Consider the following 21,722-nt stretch of genomic DNA (forward strand, 5'->3'; position numbering starts at 1 on the left):
AGCCTCACTTATAAGAACAAGCCTGTTTTTTCTAGGCAATCCATGAGTGTTGTGTGTCTACCCCTACATTTCCCAAAGTGGGGGTTTTTGCATTTCCAAAAATGTAAGTTAAAAAAACACTCTGAGATGAACTTTGGCAGTTTGATTTCAGTGGGAATTAAGCTTCTGGAAATCAGGAAATCAGTCCTTAAGCATTAAATAACAATAGCCAAATTCTTAATTTTCATTTTAAGCTGAGAAATGGAGCTGTTTCTTTGACAGCTCAAGACACAATTTCTTTTAAAACATCCTCACAGGCTTGTGGCAGAAAACAGGCACAAATCACTTTATGTATTTTGGCAAGTCCCTTATTTTTGGAGGCAGTTCTCATACTGTGTGAATTGCTAGTATTTTAGTTTTAGTATTTAGTATTAGTATTTATTAGTATTAGTATTGGGGTTTTTAGCTTTTTTATTTATTTATTTTTTTTTTTTTTAATAATACTCTCCCTGAATCACAGCTCTCCATGGATGTTCTTTTTCTGTCTCTGTTCTGTTACCAGCAAAGTGAAGCTGTTGCTCTGCCTTGTTTTGGAGTCCTTAATCTGCCATGCACCTGTCTGCACACTTCTGTGTTTTGCTCCTCGTAATGAAGTCCAACAGCTGCCAAGCCAGTCGAGGGGGGAAAATGCTTCCTTTTGACACCAACATGTTGAACCATTTGTTCAAAACTGCAGCTCCTTTAATCACGTATGCTGCATCTTAACAGAGAGCCTTGTTGAAATTATTTCTACTGGCATAGCCCAGCACTCAAGATGTTGTGGAGTGAATCATGATGGAACCTCTCCTAGGCTCCAGATAATTTATTAAAAGCTGCATTCGTTTGGAAGTGAAACATTGGCAATAAGCTCTAATTTAAATCCTGTGATAATGTTGCCAGTTTTAACCGCTGTGTAGCGAAGGATGAAGGAAATAACTTGTAATTGTCATGGGAGGCACATCAGTAGGAGCAGAGAGAAGTGGCCCTTAAGGACTGGAATGGGTATCCAGTACTGTTTCTTGTGCTGATATCAGCTGCCTTAAAAAGATGAAAATTACATACATTAATCCCAAATTCATGCTAGAAACTTATAAACCCATTCATGGTAGAAAATTCTAGCAGAACCAGATTTCTGACTCACATGGTAGCAAATGAAAATGGAGTGAGGTGAATGCAGGGCAGTTTATATTAGACAGGACAATTTATTAAGTAACAGTGGAAACAGCATGAAATTGTATATAGCAGTGGTGGATTTAAGATGTATATTTGTGTTGTATCCTGTTATTCACAGTGAGCAACAAAATGGCCCTCAGGAGGAAAGAAGAGAAAAAAAATTCAATTAAATGGTTCTATGGGGTTTTTTTACCTTTACTGCAGCAGTGTATTTTACCTGTTTTTAACTTCTGGAAATGATAAACAACCTGAGATGAAACTTCATCATAAAGCTGAACTGCAGAAGAGAATTCTTGTCCCAACTGTTGTCTGACAATTGAAAATGAAATTTTGTTAGGAAAATTGCCAGTCAACAATCTCTTTACAGGATGCTGCTAAATTCCCCTGTGCTCATATGATAAAAGCCATTGCAGTTGTGTTTAATTGCAAAATACAAAAGTGCAAAAGGTTGCCTGAGGAAGTAAGGCTGCTGCACATAAAGAGAAGGCCAAGGAAATACTGATTTAGACAGCTCAAAATTAAAATATTTGCCACTTCCCACTTAGCCAGTTCCCAGCTGGCTTGAAGTGAGTCACATTCCTTCTGATCAAACCCTCCAAGCTAACGGTGTTACTCAGGATGTCATCTTCCCCTCCTCCAAATAAAAGCAATCAATTATTGAAAAGAATGAAAAGTTATACAAAAAGAAACAGTGAAATGGCAAAGTGCCAGATAGGGAAAAGGCTTGGTTTCATTTTGCTTTTTTGTTCCCATGAGACACATCAAATGACACTCCCACCATAACATACACCCCTAATAATGGCAATAATAGCAGCAATATATCTCATTGCGTACACTACCCATAAGCAGATGACATTCTTGGAGCTCCTCAGTGATTTAAAAGCTCCTGCAAGATTAAAAGAAGGGACAATTAAATGCAATTCAATATAGAAATAAAATCAGCGTGCCATAAAGGAAATAATTTTGAAATGAAAAAAAAAAATCCAACACGTGTAATAATAATGATACCTGATTCCATCAGGTTTTGTAGCTGCTTGTGAATTTGCCACCCAAATCAGTGGTAATCATGCAACAAGGTGCTTGTCAGCCCTGATCCTGCCTTCCACTTGAACATATAAACAAATGGAGAATTGTTCCAGGTGTGGGGATGTGCGTGTCAGGGAGATGAATGGTTATTTTAAATGCCTCATGCAATTACAACCGAGGGACTCCCTTAATTTCCACAGCCCAGGTTCTGCAGCCAGCGCTGGCGGGAGGGGGAAGGGTGGCAGCAGTTTTGCACCTGATTTGCTCCAACACTTGAAGATGAGGAGTTTTAGTCAACTCCCAGGCTGGGAGCAGGGACAATCTGAGTCAACAACATCCAAAGGCCACTGAGATGCAAAAGCAGCACCAAAACCCAGGTGGGTCCCTACTTGTTTCTTTCTAAGAGATGCCACCAACCTGGGCAACTGGTGATTTCAGAAAATTTAGATACGCTGTCCTGGAGGCAGGGAGTCTGGAAACTGCTTTAAAGCCAGAGTAAAGTAGGGTAGTCACTCTTACAGCACTGAAAGGCTCAACAGTTAGTCTTACAGCATTAATAAGAAACATAAAGCTCTTGGATTTTTAGCTTACAGGCATATTATTATCTTCCTTGTGCTGGAAGTTGATGATAATTGCGGGCATGGTTTAGAATTATTTTTCTCTTTTTTTTTTAATGCAAGAGACTATTTTTCAAAGGATTTTTTTCACATAGGTCATAGACATGCCCTTTCTCTTGAGCAGACAGGTTAACTGGTCTAAGGTGACTTGTTTGCAATTAGTGCATATACTCATCCATGCTTAATTGCACTTTTAGTACCTCACATTAGTAGTTGACTATGACATCTCTTCTGGGTCTTCCTACTAATTCTCAGGCTTTCATTAAAAAAATAAAACACTCATGCTTGGCTTACAACTTAGAAAATGCTTGTAAATGAGCACTACAGGAATATCAGCTGGAAAAATCTGTTCTCATTACACAATACTCATTTGTAGAAATCTGTGCTCTTTTAAAACTAAACAGAAACAAATAAAAAACCAACCAGAGAGAACCTCTCTGTGAGCTGGCTTGGTCCCTGTGTGTTTCCCTGGGTTCTAGCTGCTTACTTTGGTGCAGGCTCCTGCAGGGAGGAACAGGAGAAGTGCTCTGGGTGCACTCCCAGGCTGGGTTCTGGTGGATCCGTGGGCTGAGGAGCAGCAGCAGCATTCCTCACAGCTGTGTGGCTGGGACTGCAGCCCATTTGATCTGCTGGAAAATTAAACCCCACAATTTACATTCAGGAAAAGCTCCCCTGCAGCTCAGCAGGTTTTCTCCTATTCAAGAGAGAGGAGAAAAGGCCCAGCTCCCTGGGAGCACCAAAAGGGAAACTTGCTTACATTTCTTTTTCTTTTCCCTTCCCTTTCCCTGAAAGACAATTCATTTGAATTTTTTTTGACTCCAGCCACCAAAACTAAATCCAGTAGAGAGAAGAGATACTAAGCACAGTCCTGGAGGAAAGAAGTTCTGGCAGATAGACAGAGTGAAAAAAATAGTAAGCACCTGATGTTTTATTATATTTTTTATCTCCTTTTTATTAATTACTAGGAAGAGTTACAATTGTCATCACATTGTGTTCTCCAAATTCCCCCACCCAATCATGATATTCCATCAAAAGCCACTGAATCTCATAGTGGACGTAACTCTGATTTCCTCCTCATCATGTAATGTCACTAAATCTTTCTGTCATTATCATATTGGTGCTAAACTCATTTCACCAGGTGAGGAAAGCACATCTGAATTTTGGGTGTATCAAAGCTTCTTCCCTTATTTCTTTTCTCCATGGATCATTTATTTCTCATGGAAATCACAAGTTCTTAACTATTGCATGGCAGGAGTAGCATCCAGACCAGCAGCCAGTGTAGCAGGTCTCCAAAACCAGGTTGCTGCATGTTCTGACAGAGGCACAATCTGTCAGTGAGTGCAGCTGATGTTCTTGGGACACTCTGAGCTTTGGTGGGTTGGGGATGCACTGAAGTAGATACAAACCCAGGCAGGCTCATTTTTGGTGGCAATGTGATAATGGCAGAACAGAGCTCAGGACAGGTGAAACACCTGTGTTAACCCAGGCTTTGGGAACCATTTTGAAGACTGTCCAGTGTCTGTTTGCTCTGCTGGAGTTTTGGGCCTGCTGTAGCTCTGAGACCTGCAGGTGCTGCTCCCATCAGAGAGCAGAAGAGACTTTTCTGCTCTCTGTGCCACACTCCACTTTAAGTGCCTCAGCAATTCCATTTTGCCATAATGAGATGGGTACTGTGCATCTATCTGATGTCAACTGATTGCAGAAAGAGCATTCAGTGGAAGTTTAATTAGCATGTAACTGATAAGTCCAATTACTCCTAATGATTTGGAAATTACATGAGATACGTATTCCATGATTGTGGCCTCATATAAAACATGAAACTTGTGAGGAAATTTTAGCTACTTAATGAACACTTAAAAAAACTTATTCTGCGTTTAATCAGATATCAATTAGTTGGCAAAGGGAAATCTTAAATTAACGTGTATTAGCAGTGTTAATTGGCAGCAGCCTTTGCATTGAGGCAAGTGCAGCATGGCAGCCCATTCCCACCACGGTGTGTGACACAGCACAGAGTGTGCAGCCCATACAGTGCCTCTTATTGAGCCATAACTTTGTAAGAAACTCAATTATTCCCTTATGCTGGGGGTGGATCTGATGCATAATTAATTCTGGCTTGTTTTAGAAAATGCCTACATAATTAGCAATGCATGAAATACATTATCCCTGGCATATTTTTAAAACCTTGGTAATTCCTCTTTGAGACTGGCCCTTGCTCTTTAATTAACAGACAACCTATTGCAATATGAAATTTGTGATGCTGCCATTTTGGCAGCATTTGAAGTGATGTTCATTATGGTTGCCATGGAGCACACTTCATTTCAATTATGATCACATGTCCTTATTGATGGGAAGAATATCTTGGGGACAGCACCCACAGTGTTACTTCAGAAATGCTGGTTTATATTTAAATATGTGCTCTGGGAATCAGAGTAATGTGTACAGCAGGAGTATTTTTGCTGCATGCCTCTGGTGTTGCATGGTTATTTCCCAATGAATGTGCAACAACTTATCCTTCTGGTGTCAGAGGTTGGAATTTTGGGAAGGTGTGGGAGCCTGGCCTTCAAAGAGCTAGCAAAGAAAAAAAGTTGTCTGAGAGAATTCAACCTACAAATGTTAGGTGCTTTCAGTGAACTGGCCTCTGAAGGAATATGACTCTTTTCCTATTAAGACCTGCAGGGATCCTAGATGGATTGGTCATTCAAGCTAGATGTTTAATTGCCTAAATCTAGAGGCTGTTAATAATCACCAACATGCTCAGAACTGTCCAACTAGAAGTATAAACTGGATGTAAGACAGCCTAAAATGCCTTTTCTTAAATAAGTTGGTAAAACCCACAAAAAAACACAGAAAAAGCAATTATGATTGGTGAACATTGTCCTAGAAGTAATAAAAAAGTTTATTTAATTTTGTTCTGCTTGAACTCTTGAAAATTATTTCATTTGTTCTGTCTCTTAAAGTGGCATATGACTCCTCCTCTTTCTAGTCCACAAAACATTATGAAAATATAAAACTCCCCAAATATTCTGCACATATCCATGGCAGGAGGAGGGAAGGGAAGGGTTACAGACCTATGGTTTCTCTCTTTGTGCATAGCCAAAGGTTTTTTATTCTGTAGATATATTTGGGTACCAGATGGCAGATTGATTTCCAACTTGCCAGGCAGATTAACTGAAGTTAAGATCCTAAATGTGTTTGGGGGCCTGATGATCCCGCTTAGCACAGATGACAATGATCTCACCCAAAGTTAGGCTTTTGGTACTTGAGAAAATGAGATGGGCTTGTAAGTCCAAGTGTGAACTCAAATTTAAAGCTTTATTCTGAGAACGGGATGTTTGACACTCCTGAAACGAAGGAGACAAAACAGTGACACCCCCCCCCCACTGAAATACTTCACTTGGTTTTCTGTGACAAAGACTTTGTTCTGGATCCCAGGAATACCAAGTATCTCCCTCTTTGCCTTCCCTCTCTGGGCTTCCTAGAGAAGTGTTATATTTATGTATTTTTTCCTCTGTTACTGTTGTCCTGGATCAATTTTTGACTGAGTGATCACAGCTGTTGAATAGTGCTGGACACTTGGAAGGTGTTGGGCTGATATTGGGCGAGATGAATCAGGATATTGGAAGTGTCTAGAAAGCAAAGTAATTCCAGCTGTTTTTTTGGCTGCCTTTAGCACAGCAGGATCACTCCATGAAGTCAGCTGGGGGTGCTGACAGTGTTCAGATGCATTTCTGTCCTTCTGGGTGACACTGGCCTAAATGGAGCTAGGCTGTGGTCACAAAATGCTGCCTAAAGGTGGCTGTAGCAGCCACTTCTGCTGAAAATAATTTAGAGCTATGCACAGAACTGGCATAAAAGAGGCCACAGGGAACATCAGGCTTACACAGGAAGAGATCCTCTCATTGGTTTGATCTGGTATTCTAGAAGAAATAACACTGTTTTGTGAGCTTGGTTATTTTCAATTATTTTTTCTATGTCTCTGGTAAAATTTCCCAGCATGTTCAAACAAAATAGAAACAAATGGAAAAAAAATTCAGGCCAAAGTCAGTTTTTTTTCAAACTGGAAATAACTATAGGTATGTTGTAAGTAATCCTTAGCTCAGCACAGTCTGACTAAAAGAACTAACCAACCAAGCAAGCAAGCAAAAAGTATTGAAATGGGTTTTTGCTGTAGGAACATCTTATGGAGTGCAGATTTGTGTGTGTTCATGCTCCAGCTCCAGACTCCTTGGGTGTGGTTGGACTACGAGAAACAGGACAGGGCCTAAGGAGGCTTTAAAGCCTCAGTGTCCTTCCCCAAGGCTGACCCTGGCGTGGCACACTGGGAGGCTGAGAAGGGACCTTGCTTCACTTGCAGGGCGAGTGTGAGCTGTCAGCCCAGCCTGCAGGGCTGGCTTTTCCTGACAAAGCCCTGTCACCTCAAGGCAAGTCACAGGGTGCTGCAGAAGCCTGGAGAAAGCAGAATTTCTCCCCCTTGTCGTCACAGAAACCAAGGCAAAGTGGTGAAAGATGTGAGTGTGGCTTTAATGAGTTGCAAACATGGCACAATGATTCAATGTGAGCCAGAAATTAGTCAGGCTGAGTAGCAAAATGACACTTTCTTTCAAAAACACCACAAAAGCATACTGTAATTTTGTATAATTACTGATCAGCTGCCATTGATTTATGCCTCTCATTTGCCATCAAAGGACCAAGTAGAATTTAGCCTGAGCACCAACGAGCAACTGGATGCCTTTCTTACAGAGTGTACCAAATAGTTATGCCACATGCACCTGGGCTTCAGGATCACAGAGGCTTCTGCTATGAGAAATTCTAACCTAAGAGCACCAATTTCTCCTGAACAGGAATTTTTTTTTCTCCAGTGGAGCATGGCTTGTCCTCTGCTAACACACTGACTCATTTTTGCCCTGTTGCAAGGAGAAGGAGTCGGATTAGTTCCACCTCAAAGTGGTACTTTTCTGAAGAGTCTCAGCTGGACCCCAGGTGTTGTGGGCTCCTTTCACTAAAAATAGGTGAGATGCCTTCACAGGTTGCCTAATGCATTGTGAACATAAATCTGTTCATTCCTGGCTGCCGTCACAGGCACTGACTTTTTTAGCCAAACTTCTTGCTGCTTTTATGACTGGTGGTTGAATCAGCACTACCTGGACTGTGTTTTGGGTAATGGAGATGTGCTGCAAGGACCAGGATGGGGCTCCTGTCCAGTTCCTGTCCAGCTGCTGATCAGTGCTGGCTCCTGCCCTGCCTGGGCTGAGCTGCTGCTGCAGCCTCCAGCTGGAGCAGGACTGTGGGTCAGTACAGGAATGTCCATTCCCTGACCAAAATAAAACTTCTACCTGGCATTGCTGTGTTCAAATGTGTCTATCAATGAGGATTTGAGTAACAGGTTCAGATCCTGTCTTTCTAGTTGTTTTATGGGGTAATTTAAATCAACATTGCTGTGTGACAAATAATAATTTCTGTCATCTGACACAACATTCTGTTGGGAAAATTCCCTGCTCTGAGGAGTATAAAATGTGACATGTGAACAGCAAAATCCTAGTCTTCCTTTCTGCTTGCTCCCTTGACAATGAAAGGAGACCAAAACCCCAAAAGAGATGACACTGAGTTTTGACACACCACCAGTACTTTCAGGTGTCACTGGGCTGTGTCTGGGTGTGTACAGGCACTGGAGCTCTGTGTGGGCCACTGTGTGTGAAGAAAGTGATTTCATGCACTTTTCCTCCTTTCTGGCTGAGACAGTGGAGTTTTGAACTGATTCTTATGAGGGCAGAATTTAAATAAAGTGGAAAAGGCAGCAATTCCACAGTGCAGGCTATTGATTTATAGTTTCCCTTTTGAGCAGTAAGTGGTAGGTTACAGGGCAGAGAAGTGCTAAGAAAGAAGGCAAAAGGATGAAAAAGGGTTAGGGAGAAAGGAGGAGAAAGGAGGCTGAAAAGAGCAAATATAGAAAAGGAAGAGATACTACAGACAGTAGGGCTTGCAGGAGAAGGGCACCTCCAAGGATATTTGGGAAATTGTGTGGGTAGGATAACAAAAGGGAATCATCAATCTAAGTAGAGAGTAGGCAAAGCAAAAAAGGAGATGGGATAAAAAAAAATAGGTGGATAACAGGAGCTGAACCCCTTCTTCTCAGTGGTGAAATCTAATCCTTCTCTGCTTGCCTGGGCTGTCTCCATACAGGGCTGGGGTTCTCCAGCACCACTGGTGGAGGCTGCACTTGCTTGGCACCACCTGGGTGCACTGGACTGCTCAGCTGGACCAGTCCTGCCAGTTTTCCTGCTGAGTATTCCTAATAAGTCTTTTCCAGGGCCTGGAAAGTTAAAACTGTAAAGGCAATTAAAGAAACAAACTTGTTACAGTATAGGCACAATTGACTAATTAATAAAAAGGACCGAAAGATACAAACAACAGCTTAATATATGTATTTAGACCTTTAGTCCAGGGTCTCATCTTTGGAAACACAGCACTTGTGGGATTCTTTTGGTGAAAAGACAATGGAGGGCCAGAGTTGAGCCAGATGAACTTTCTCTCGAGGCGGATGGGAAGTTGGGGAGGCGGGGAATGATTCATAATTCCGAATTCTCAGAATAGATTTGCTAAATTTACAAATTCCATGTTACTTCTGATTCTCTTCTCCAGCCTTGACTGGCAGCAGCTGTTCCCTTTGTTCTACTTCTTGGCTTCATAATTTTCCCATCAGAATGTACCTGTTTGTGTGCTGTGAGATCCTGAATTGCTTTGGGAGAGGACGACAGGAAGGGCATCAATCTTTGCATAGGGAAGGAAAGGAAGAGAATTCTTTTTCACTGTGTTTCCACTGCCCATTTTCTGTAACTTCTAGCAAAGATTGTTTGTAGGCATAATTCTGGAAAGAGCAAAGTTTTGATGAATGCAGGATATTTGGACAAAGCAAACTCGCATCTCTTTGAGAAGTTTCTTTGAGACATCTTTGCCCTCTTTCAAACACAAAGTTACAGAGTTCTGTGACCTTGTTGGTCAATCAAACAAAGCAAATTGAATTTGAAGTAATTAATACTTGCCACAATCTGCTTGGGAATATGCTAACAACCAAGAACTATTTGCAACAAATTAGTTCAATTAATTAAACAGACAAAGATTAAAGTATTGAGATAATTTTTTCCTTTTGTCCAGGTCTAATAATAAATTTTAGTGACAGGTTTCTTTTGGCTGTTGCACTTCTGGTACCTTCATTGATAAGTTTTGACTCCTCAAGTAAGTGAAAAAAGCATAAAATGTAGCATTATCACAGGATTTTTATTCTGGTTTGATTTGAAATTTTGCAAGCAATCTCAAAATTGTTCTTGTTCAAATCTCTGTCTTGAACTTCTATGTTTTATAAAGAATGAGAATTAACTATCGTCACGTGATTGGAGATCTAGCAGACAGAAAGATGAGAAGAACTGAGGCTGCCCAGCTTCTAGAGGAAGAGAATGCACAAAGATGACACCAAAAAAAAGTGGAAGAGGATAAACTCTTTTGTATATTTGATTGAGCTGGGACAAGTTGCCATGGAATAGAAGACGTTGAGAGGTTCTAAAAAAAATTATAAAATTATATTAAAAAAAAGTTAACTAAACCTGTAGGGGATCATCTGTAGTCCCCAGCTTTGGAATATTTTAAGAGTCAAGGCATGATTTTAAATCTAATATTGAGACATGGGGAATAGGCACTGTGGCCTTCATCCACGTTACTGCCATGTCTGTGATTCTGGTACAAGTTGTGTGAGAAAATTAGAATTTAACCAGGGAGAATAATTGTTTTCACTGATAAAATCTAAGGATTAAATGTCATCTGACCATCCCGTACTTAAAGTTGATATGAACTAAATGAGGGGGATCTGGGAAGGAGGAAGAAGTGACTGCACTGCTTTGTACATATTTTGAATAAAGTTTTTCCTGTTTTAGGGGGTTACATGTTTTCTATCTGTAAGCCAGGTTTAGCATCTCAAAGTCCCCCTGTGTTAATGCATCCCATGTGTAATACATGGAGACAGAGATTAAGAATGTTCATTCCTTTTCCGGGAGCTGCACTCTTGTGAGAAGTGGAAAACAGAACCGTGAGGGTTTGGGGGTGAGATTCTCACGGTGGATTTCAGGCTGCCCCATCAGTGTCTTTGAAAGGTGACTGCCAGGGGTGCCATGGCTCACCTCTGGGCACTGAGTGCTTCTGATGTACCCCTGGCTGGAAGTTAATTCCCCAATGGATCATCCTTCTCTTTTGACAGTGAGAGGGACTTTGAACCACCTTGACCCTTACAGTTATTTTGAGAAGCCTCATCTTTACCCAGGAGCCTCTTTTGTTACTTGTGATTCCTCAGAGTTTGAGGGTATCTCAGGAGCCATTCCTGGGCTGCAGGACGGTGACAAAAAGCTGAAAGTACCAGAATGTGCCCGAGACAAGTTTTGACACACCACGTTATCACAACCAGAACTAACTCACAGACCATGATATGCATTTATCATACAGTACTGAAGTATGAAAGACTCAATTAAAGTTTATTTGATATAAAATTAACACTCCTTTCTTCCTCCTTACTGTGCTGATTACGTTAAAACAGAACAATGAGGCAGCTGCAGTGGAACAGTATCAGAGAAATTTCTGTCAGCATTTACTATAGGCAAAATTACCAGGCTGGTTTTTCTCAGCCAGCTCCTCCAGCCAACTGGCTGCACATGCTGCAAAGGCTTTTTCATACTATCATGGGCTGCAAAAAGAATGCATTGAAATTTTCCTCCTTTTTAAAAAAGTGAGAGAATGGTGCAAACACAGGAAAATATGGAAAATTTCCATATTCAGCTCCTGCATTGTGCCTCTCCTCCACAGCTTCCTGGGGCTCGGGTTCAGTCAGTGCTGGTACAGGCACCTACACAGGGCCTGGGAAGTCACCCTGGGTCTCTTAAAAGGGGCAGTTAAACACATGTCTGACTTGAACTTTAGCTGGATTTGAATGCTGGAATTTTCCAAAGGAAAATACTGTGTTTTACAATTAATTCTATTTGTGTGATTTTAGCATAGAGGGAAAACTGGATGGTGATGATCACCCTTGAAAAGCAGTCAATAAAAATCAATTGCTCAGACTGTGGTGATTTTACTTTTTTTTTTTTTTTTTTTTTTTTTTTTTTTTGGTAATAGTGGAACAAAACTTCTCTAAACAAGGTTACTTTTACAGGTTCTTTAGTGGAATTTCTCCTGAAGCTTTTTGGAGCTACTCCTATTAAATTTTTTACCCTTCTGTTCCAAGAGAGTGAAAAGTAATATTTCAAAAGATAAGTCTGTTGAAGCAGTCATTTTTTTATCATAAGGATTTTTTTTTTAAACACATCCTTCAATTTATTTTTTCATCTATGATGGAGTTGGAATAAGAATAGTAATTTGACAATGTAAATTTGCATGGAAATATGCTGCCTAAAACCCCATTTATTACACCAGTTATAACTCAAGCAGATATGAAATGGCCCAAAGGTAAAGCAGAGTTGATGACAGAATAAAAATGTGCATGCAACTTTTTATGAGCTGAAGTTTGTTGACTTTGTGGTTATTTTCATTTAATACGTCTCCAGATGGATATTAACTTTTTTTTGCTGGATGTTTCCTTCTGGTTCTCTAGTGCTGAAATAAGAATAATGGGTGAGCTGATTAATATTTGGTTTAATTTCAGCCTTGGTATTCCGTGCTGAAATAGAACTTTATGGCTTTTTTTTTTTAAAGGGTGATTTGATTTTTCTATTTCCCAGTGACTCAGAAGGGATATTCCTACCCCAAAAGCAGTCACAAATTGTAGTTAGCTACTATACTTTTTCTCTTTTTGCAATAGTGGACACATACTGCTTTCCTTACATTCAGAGTCATTGAACACTATGTCAAAAGAACAGAGTTCTCTCCTAGTTCTGGTTTGGGTTTTTTTATTTTCTATTTTCCATCCATATTGTTTCTTGATTTACATCTGAGAAAGTGAATTCACTATGAATTTTATGAAAAAAGTGAAGTGATTTAGGGTTTAATGACAGAGAGCAGGAAGGGTACCTCTTTCACAGATATCCAAGCCTGCTCCACCCTGCTATAATGCCTTGAAAAGTGTGTGGGTTCTCAGCTGGCTCGTGAGCTTCTGCTTCCTGGGCAAAGATGAGACTTCTTGGAGTGGAGACAGAAGGAATCTTAAGGGGGAAAAAAGAAAAAAAGATGAGATTTTATATTTTTTCCAGTTATGATGTAGTATATTTTCTCTCTGATGACATAGCCATACTGAGCCATGGCTCTGCAGGCTGAAGCCAGTTTAGTGCTGATTTTACACATTTTGTAGCTGCCAGTCAAGGCAGATATTGCATGTTTCAGCAAAGTCTTGGTATCCTTCTGAAGAATCACCAGGCTATAAAATCCAATTTTGAATCTGCAAATGAAGCTGAAATGTCATATACTATTACAAGGGTTAATTGGGCAATAATTACTTTTCGGGTCTCTTACTCTCTGCTAATGACAAATTAAAAAAAGAACAAAAAGAAGGCAAAATTGCTCATGTTTCTATACTGCAGACAATAACGACCATCACATGGGCTGTTATAATCATCATAGGCTTGTGGTATTTTTCAGCTGAAATAGTTTACTGGGTTTTATCACTGACTAGTGATGTCTGCTGCTTTAGAAATTAGCTCTGTAATTTTAAATATCTTTTTCTCCCATGTATTATGAACATACAAATAGGGTAATATTTTTCTCTCGTTGCTTTTGTTTGGTTTTCTGACTCCTTCCATATTGATTTGTCTCAGTGTTCTGTGAAATTGATTACATTTGCTTGTATAGCAATGAGACTTCTGGAATTCTACATTATATTTACCACTCAAGAAGAAAATGACAACAAAGAAATGAGTTTCTTTTAGAAATTAAACAAAAGCCTCATTCAGATGAGAATTAATTTAATGAAAGTTTTTAATCTTTCCCTCCTCCCTATCCTGACGCAAGAAGTTATGGTACTTTTTTATTTTAAGATCTCCTTGCCATGTTTATTCTGAGCCATTCTCAGTGTACTGGCAGAAATGAATTTTTATTCTGTTAGGCCTGCTGAGATTATCCTGCTCTGTAACAAGCAGCTTTAGATCTTCTTCTGGTTTGAGTACTGTCAACAGACAGAACTGAAGGCCTTGTTGTAGTGCATTCAGTTAAATTTAGTATTCTTTGTCACATGAATTTCTATTCCTTTTTGCATGACCAGAAAGAAACCCAGAGAATCATTTTGGCTGTAGAAGACCTCTAAGGTCATTGAGTCCATCTGAAATGAAGTGGATGATGACAACTGCTTCTGCAGGAAGTTCACATTCTGCCCGATTCCACAGAATTCTAGAAAGGTTTGTCTTGGAAAAGACTTCAAAGATCGCCTCCTTCCAACCCCCTGCCATGGGCAGGGGCACCTTCTGCTATCCCAGGTTGCTCCAAGCTCCATCCAGCCCAGTCTTGGACATTTCCAGGGATGGGGCAGCCACAGCTTCTCTGGGCACCCTGTGCCAAGGCCTCACGACCCTCACAGGGAAGAATTTCTTCCTAATAACTAATCCAAATCTGCCCTCCTTCATCTTAAACCCATTCCCTTTTGTCTTATCACTGCAAGGCTCTCCAGCCTTGTTTTAGCCTCCTTTTAGGTGCTCTTGGGTTTAAGCTCTAAGATATCCCAGTTTGCTCCAGAAGATTTCACCCATCCCATCCCATCCCATCCCATCCCATCCCATCCCATCCCATCCCATCCCATCCCATCCCATCCCCAGCCCACAGAAGATTTCAGTGCAGCACCACTCTTAGCAAACAAACCTTTTCCTACCAGCTTGGCAACGTGGTCGTGCTCAGCAGAACTGCAGCTGGGGAGCTCTGTCTGTGCTGGTGGCAGTCAGCCCACTGCAAAACTGCGCCCCAAGGGAAGTGGTGGCAGTCAGCCTGGCAGCCTGCCCACAGCTGGAGAGCCCCGTGTGCCCGGGGTGGCCGAGTGCTCTGCACTGGGGTGGGAGACCCTCTGAGCAGGAACAACCTCTCCTGGTCACAGAGGAGACAAAGTTTGGTATTGCTGGTCGCCTAACGTCAGCCTGGTGCCTTTTTGGAGACAAACAGACCCATCTTCAATTCTCTTGGGAGCTGTAGCATTTTGCAGACAAGCTGATGCCTAATTTTAAAGACAAGAGGCAAGGCAGCTGCAGCCCAGCTGTGTGGAAATAATTTAGCAGTATCGAGACTGGGATGTGGATTTTTTTTTTTTTTTAATCCTACAGCCTAGAATATCTGCTGGAAAGGTCCCCTTACAGCTTTTCTGCTTTTATTTTGTGTCTGGGGCAGCTACAATAGCAGAGAATATAGGAAGGCTGCGCTTTGTGGTGTCACTCTCAGATCCAGAAAAGCTGCTTCCCCTGCAGGTGTAACCATGCAAATGGGCACAGCAGCCCTGACTTTGAGCTTCTCTTGTTATCAATCTTCTCTTTACATACCTGTGACAGTGAACATTAAACTCAACCTTGGTTTCTGGAGATCCAGGAGAGACGGGCACATTTATTTCCCAGTGCTTGATCTCCCACCTGGATCCCTGCCAGCAGATTTGGTTCCTCTGGTGCTCCAGGACCTGTACCCAGCCAGGGTGCTGACAAATGTAGAGCATGATAAGGATCTCTAAAAAGAGAAATAGCTTTGTAGCTATCCATTGCAGTTCCATTTAGCTATCAAATTGCTGTGGTGTAAAAAAAAAAAAAAATCAGAGATAAAATGTTTCATGGAAAAGTTCTGCAGCTTCATGTCATATGCTGTGATTTTTTCCCTATTATAACCATATTATGTCCTTCAGATACTGTGAGAGGGAGTGGGGAGAGGTGAGAGTGAGGGAGAAGAAAGAAACACTGACTCCCAGTGTTAGCTACGTGTTTAGAGACCTGAAGTTTGAAGTGGAAACAAATCATCCCTCAATGTAAAATGTATCTTATAGTGGAATTAAGAAGTTCCACAGAAGAAAAATGACCACAAGTCAGGCTATTCTTTCTCTTTCTCCTACTTCCTGCCATGTTTTTATAGCTATTATTGAACAAAATCTGTGTCACAACAGATTAATCTCTGGAATGATTCTCCCTTGAGTAGGAAAATGTCTCAGGCCCTGTGTGAGTGTGTGGACAAGATGTTACAACAACCTGCTCCTAGGAGGCTGCTGGGAGAGGAGCAGAAACAGGGGCTGCTTTGAGAGGGCTTCGCCCCTACCAAGGAATCACCAAAAGAAGCAGGAAAATGACAGAAAACTTCTGCGTGGGGTGCTGTGGTCAGTCAGAGAGCTTGGACACCCCTGTGCTGTGGGACAGAGGTCAGGGAGCTGAGAGAAAGATGCAACAACATCATCCTGGCAAAGGGGGGTGGCGGGCACATCCTCATCCCTCAGCCTGGAGGGCTGGAATGCAGTGTCTGCTGCAGAGACACGGAGCTGCAAGGGCAGGAGCTGCACGGAGACAGATGGAAATGTCTTGCAAAGTGATTTGCCCGTGTCAGAGATGGATAACACATGGTCGGTTGGGCAGAGGTCATCAGTCAATTCCTGTTGAGTTCCCACCAGCTGGACTGTGTTTCAACCAGGATGGGATCCAGAAGTGGTTTTTAACACCCTGGAATATCTTAACCCTTTCTCTCTGTTCTCTTGCTTAGATTCAGCTGCAGGGGCCTGGAGGAAACACCACAGACCTTGTCACTAAGTCACAGCTGCTGGAGGCTGCAAGTCATTAGTGACTGGAATACTCACTTTGCAGTACCTGTGGCTCCCACCACAGACTGTTTCAAATAATAAATAAAAGCCTGAAAATACATGGTTAGAGAAAATATTAATTAGTCTGTAGGGAGAGTTTTTGTAATCCTCAGTCCTTACAAATCATTATAGTTGGAGCATTCAAGAAATGGAAGCAATCTCTTCATGTTAAGCAATGAAATTACTTTGTCTAGTGCTTCAGTATCCTTTAAAATCTGTATTAACAAATATAAACAAATCACCAGGGGATTTTTTTTCAGTGTAATACTAGTGACAAGAGAGTCCAGAAAGAGTGTGCTCTCAATCCATTACTAAGATGTAAATCCTTAATGATCCCATATATGTCAAGCCTGTATATTACTGAGACAGCTATAATAGTTCTGGTGTTCCAATGAAAACATGCTCTGCAGAGAAGTCACTGCACTCTTCACTGCATACTTAATCAGCTCTTCAGTCAATGCATTGTGAGCAAGATTTTAAAACTCCTGAAACTACAGTTTATAGCAAATTATAATGTTTGACAGAGTGAAAACACACTCCTCTTCAAGTCACTGTCTTCAGCTGAACTACACCTTCAGAATATCTTTTGGAAGCAGAGAAAATTCATAAATGCTGTTTTGTAGATGAGGTGAAGTGGCCGCAGAGAGTGTTAATGATGTTCTGAAGGTTGTGGCAGATTTCCTCCTGTTTGCTCCCCTCTGTGGTTGTAGGTATGGTCACATAATCAGACTACACCACCTTTTCCCTCCTGCAGCTTGGTGATAGTGGGAGTGCTGTCTTCAGAGAGGACCAGAGTTAGGCTGAGCCTCAGCCTCACATTTTGTGCCTCCTGCAAGAGCCAGAAGATTGTTGGAACAGCCTTAGAGTAAATCAGCTCAGTGTAGCAATCACAAAAGGAGGGTCCAGTTAACAGAGACAAACAGATCATTTTAACAGAGACAAAAAGAGGATTAAGCGTGGTTATTTCTCAGCTTTGTCTTTGCATTTCCTTGCCTGCCTATCTTCTATGGTCTCATGGTAGCTGTATGTTTTGTACCCCTACCTGAAGTCAATATTCCAGAAAATCATCCTCCAGTGTTTCTTGTCTCTTGTAAAAGAGGTCCCTCAGCTCCATCATGTGAAGGATTTAAATAGTTTCATCGGGGAAGAAGAAATTACAAACACGGCAAACTGAATTTTATATTCCCAAACCTTAAGCAGTTTCACTGGGCTGTGCATCCTCCTCATTTCCCTTCTCTCTCCAAAATAACTCTCTCTTCATTGATATTGGCTCTTTCTGGTTCATCTTCCCTCTCATCTCACATGTGCTTAAATATCTGTCTTCTAGAAACACTGCCTCCTGCATCCCTCCATCTGATTTCCTCTTGGAAATCAGCCAGCCTCAAATTAATCTTCTGGATAGAAAGCTGGCCCTTCCTGCCTGGCGTGATGGGTGACTCATGTCTGTGCTTCTGCCTGCACCCCAAATGCGGCAGCCTGAGTCACTGTCCTCCACCACATCCCTCTCTCATCCTGCTTCCCTGCCCCAGTCAGAAATTCCCAGCCGATGTGTGCATGAGCTGCCAGAGCTGGCAGACAGTCCCAGGGCACTGCTGTGACCTGCAGGCTCCCCGTGACCCTCGGGTGCTGCCCGTGACTCCCCTGCTCCCCTGCTGAGCTCAGGGACAGCACTGCTGCCCTCCACATCATCTCCAGGCTTGCTTTGCTGCTGGAAGTCAAAGACCAAGTCCCATTTCAGAGTTTGGTTCTTCAGGCACTTCTAGACATTACCACTATTATGTGGTTAATTAAACTGTCTCAAATATATACCAATATTGGGACTTGGCCCAGACCTTTTGTTTACATTTTTGATAAGCCCAAATTCTTGATTTGGCAACATATCAAAACATACAGATGGATCAAAATAGATAATAATTTCCCAATAAAATATGATTCTTTGCAAATAGTTACCCAGCCTGTCACAGCTGCTATTCACAGGGCTTGAATTATACATTTGCAAGCTGGAAGTGCTGTGAGGGCTCAGCCATCCAGAACAGTGTTCACAAAAATCACTCCCCAACCCCATCCTACCTGCTGGTCCAAAGGAGTTTCTTGTGGATGTGGTGGGAAGACTTTTGTCCTTCAGCCAAGCTGTGTTGGACTCATACAGAACTCAGCCAGTGAAAGCTGCTTCTGTCAGAGAGCTGCTCCCCACCAGCTCATGGGCACCCCACACTCAGGAGTTGTCTGACGTTCAAATACTAAAATATGTACATATTAGAGGGACTGTTGGTCTTCAACAAGCAGAAAACATCTCATTTAGTCAGATAAATTATTCATTGGAAATAATTTGTTCAGCTCCAGTACCCAGCAACAAAAGGGTTTACTTTTCCTTCCTGCCATATAATGAGAAGTCTTCTGTCAATATTAGTGGGGGATGCCCAGAACAATCACAGTAATATTGGGTTTTTTGCTTACCTGCATGTTCTTTAGAAATGGATGCAATGCAAAACTATACACGGATTGGCATTAGATTCCAGCACAGGGACCTGTGCCAACAAATCTCTCCTGGGCATCTACAGTGGTGCACATTCCAGTGAGAACGTATTTCACAGCTCAGTGGCTACTAAAAATTACATTTTTTGGTTATAATATTTTGGTACAAGTGACACACTTAGCTGTGTTATGAAGTCCCTTCTCTATTTCCCTGATTAAAAACAACATAGTGTGAGAAGTGGATGGGACTGAAGCTCCAAGTGATCAAGTCCAAGTGTCCAGCAGCGAGGAAGCCTGGTCAGAAAAGAATGGAAGAGTGAGGCAAGCATAGAACTGCGCTTCCCACAGTTCCAGAAATTTATAGCTTGGGGTTATAATGAGTTTATTTTTAAAAATCTCTGGATATTTCTTCTAGGAGCTGGTCAAATGTGTGTGTGTGTGAATTAATCTGTGGCTTTGGTCAATTCCTCCCTTTCTCATTCTTTAACTTTACAAATGTCTCCTACTCTTGCCAAAAGCCAGAGTTAGATTTTTATTTATCCACTTTAACATGTCACTACTCTGAATTTCCCTTCCAGCCTCTTCCAATGGGCTTGCAGATTTTCCAAAAAAATGTAATATTTAGCTCCATGCTGTCCTGACTCTTTAAGATACTTGAAAAAGAACCTGTGATTTACAAGATAATATGTAATAAATTTCAAGGCCCAATAACTTACCTTTATTGCTTTTATTTCTCTTCATGTCTGCTTATCTCAGTGACCCTCCAGAGAGAAAAGTATTTTGTCTTGTGAATCAGTTATTAAACCTTTGATGAATATTTTTGCACTCTATATTCCTCTGCTGCTATTACCTTCTTCTTTTCCTTGTTCTTCTTTTTCCTGTAATCTCAGCATTACTATTCTTATGGCAGTCCCATCCCTAAGGTAGGAATGACTTCAGAAGCTTCCTGGGTGACTTCAGAGGAGATGTTGATAAATAATACTGTATTTAGGCTGTGTAAACTGAGCTGACCTTTGGTCTGTTCATTCTTTGCTGCCTCCCAACTAAACAAGCAGAGAAAAATAGACTGTATGCTCAGCCACCTCAGGCTATCCCTTCCTGAAAGCTTTGCTCCAAAGGTTACTCGGAAGGGGAGAGAAGCAAATCTGTAAATAAACAGCTGGCAAATCAAAAAGATAAACATCAGAGGATGTTCATCAAGGGTGAACAGCAAAGCAGTCAGCAAGAGAGATAGATAACTTCTTACACACTAAAAAAATCCCCATTGTACCTATATATATTTTGTCTGTGGCAAAAAGAATAAAGAACAAATGCCAGGGATTCGAGTGCAAAATGCCCCAGCTCTCAGTTCAACCTGTGGGTGAGTTTCACTGGAGAGCTGGCAGCAGTGTTTTCCAGCTGGATTCAGTGTGTCCAGATATTCAATCTTTGATTTTACCACATGGTGTGGGAGTCTCAGCAAAATGGAAAAAACATATTCACCATCCCAAGTCACCTTAGTGTTGAGAATGAAGAAACAAATAGGGATGGAATAGCTCTTTTTGGTGATGTCCATAAGGAACATACCCATAATTCTGGTATGTTAGGTCCAGATACTAAAAATATTGGATCAAGAGGTGCAGTTAGTGGTCTATAGCTGAACCAGGTAGATTCATGGATAAAGAAAATTAAAAAACTGCTTATGTGGTTGGTATTTTCATTGGACTGGACTCTCCATAGCCAAATGTTTTACCAGTTCAGATGGGATATGAATCCTCAGAGATAGTTTTAAACTTGTTCTCTGGTTCTTAACTGCTTCTGAAAAGGAAAAAAAATTATCTACTTCCTATTCATTTACCCCCTCCTTCCCTGCCACTGACTTTGAGCTAGGCTAAAGGTTTCCCCAACACTTTAATCTACACAGAATCCTAACACTTACTGAAATCAGCATTTCTGCAAAGATTTTTGCATTTTCTCTGTGCTCAGTGATGTCACCCCTCTGACAGCGTTGCTTTATTTTCTATAAAGCAATTGAGATTTATGGTGCATGTCGCTCCTTTTTATGAGCTTATTTTATGATGTGGCTGATCTTATGGCAAACAAAGCTTTGGCTCATATTTCCAGGGTTTTGTGTTTTTTCCTCATTCTGTATTCAAGAAAAACACAGGAAATGGGGCAGTTTGGAAATGGGGCAGTAACTTTTAAAGAGTTGATATTTTTTAAAGCCCTAAAGTATAGAATTCCCCCAAGATCATCTTAAGGCATCTTTTCATTATGTTATGATTTCTGTATGAGTTGACACCCATTCAGCTGTTGTCAAGTACCTTCACTGAAGTGATGTCCAGGCATTTGCATCCTAAAAGGAGTAGAAATCATAAAAACAATCAAACAAAAAAGCCCAAACTAACAAAATTTACTCTCTGAACTGTTTTAACCACTTCTGTGGGAAGTGTCATCTAAGAAACAAGGTCACAAACTGTTTCCCCATGAGAATGGCAGACACAAAATCCTTTTGAAAGGAGGGAAGAATAGAAAATTGTGGCTTGGATTGCAAAAATACTTTGTGTTCCCAGCCTAATCTGGTAAATGTAATGGTGGTGTCTGGTACTTCAAGACCTCAAAAATGTATATTTATTGCTCAAAACTTTTTATTGAAATGCTGCAAA

Source organism: Anomalospiza imberbis, chromosome 15, assembly GCF_031753505.1.
Source record: "Anomalospiza imberbis isolate Cuckoo-Finch-1a 21T00152 chromosome 15, ASM3175350v1, whole genome shotgun sequence".
Lineage (NCBI taxonomy): Eukaryota > Metazoa > Chordata > Aves > Passeriformes > Viduidae > Anomalospiza > Anomalospiza imberbis.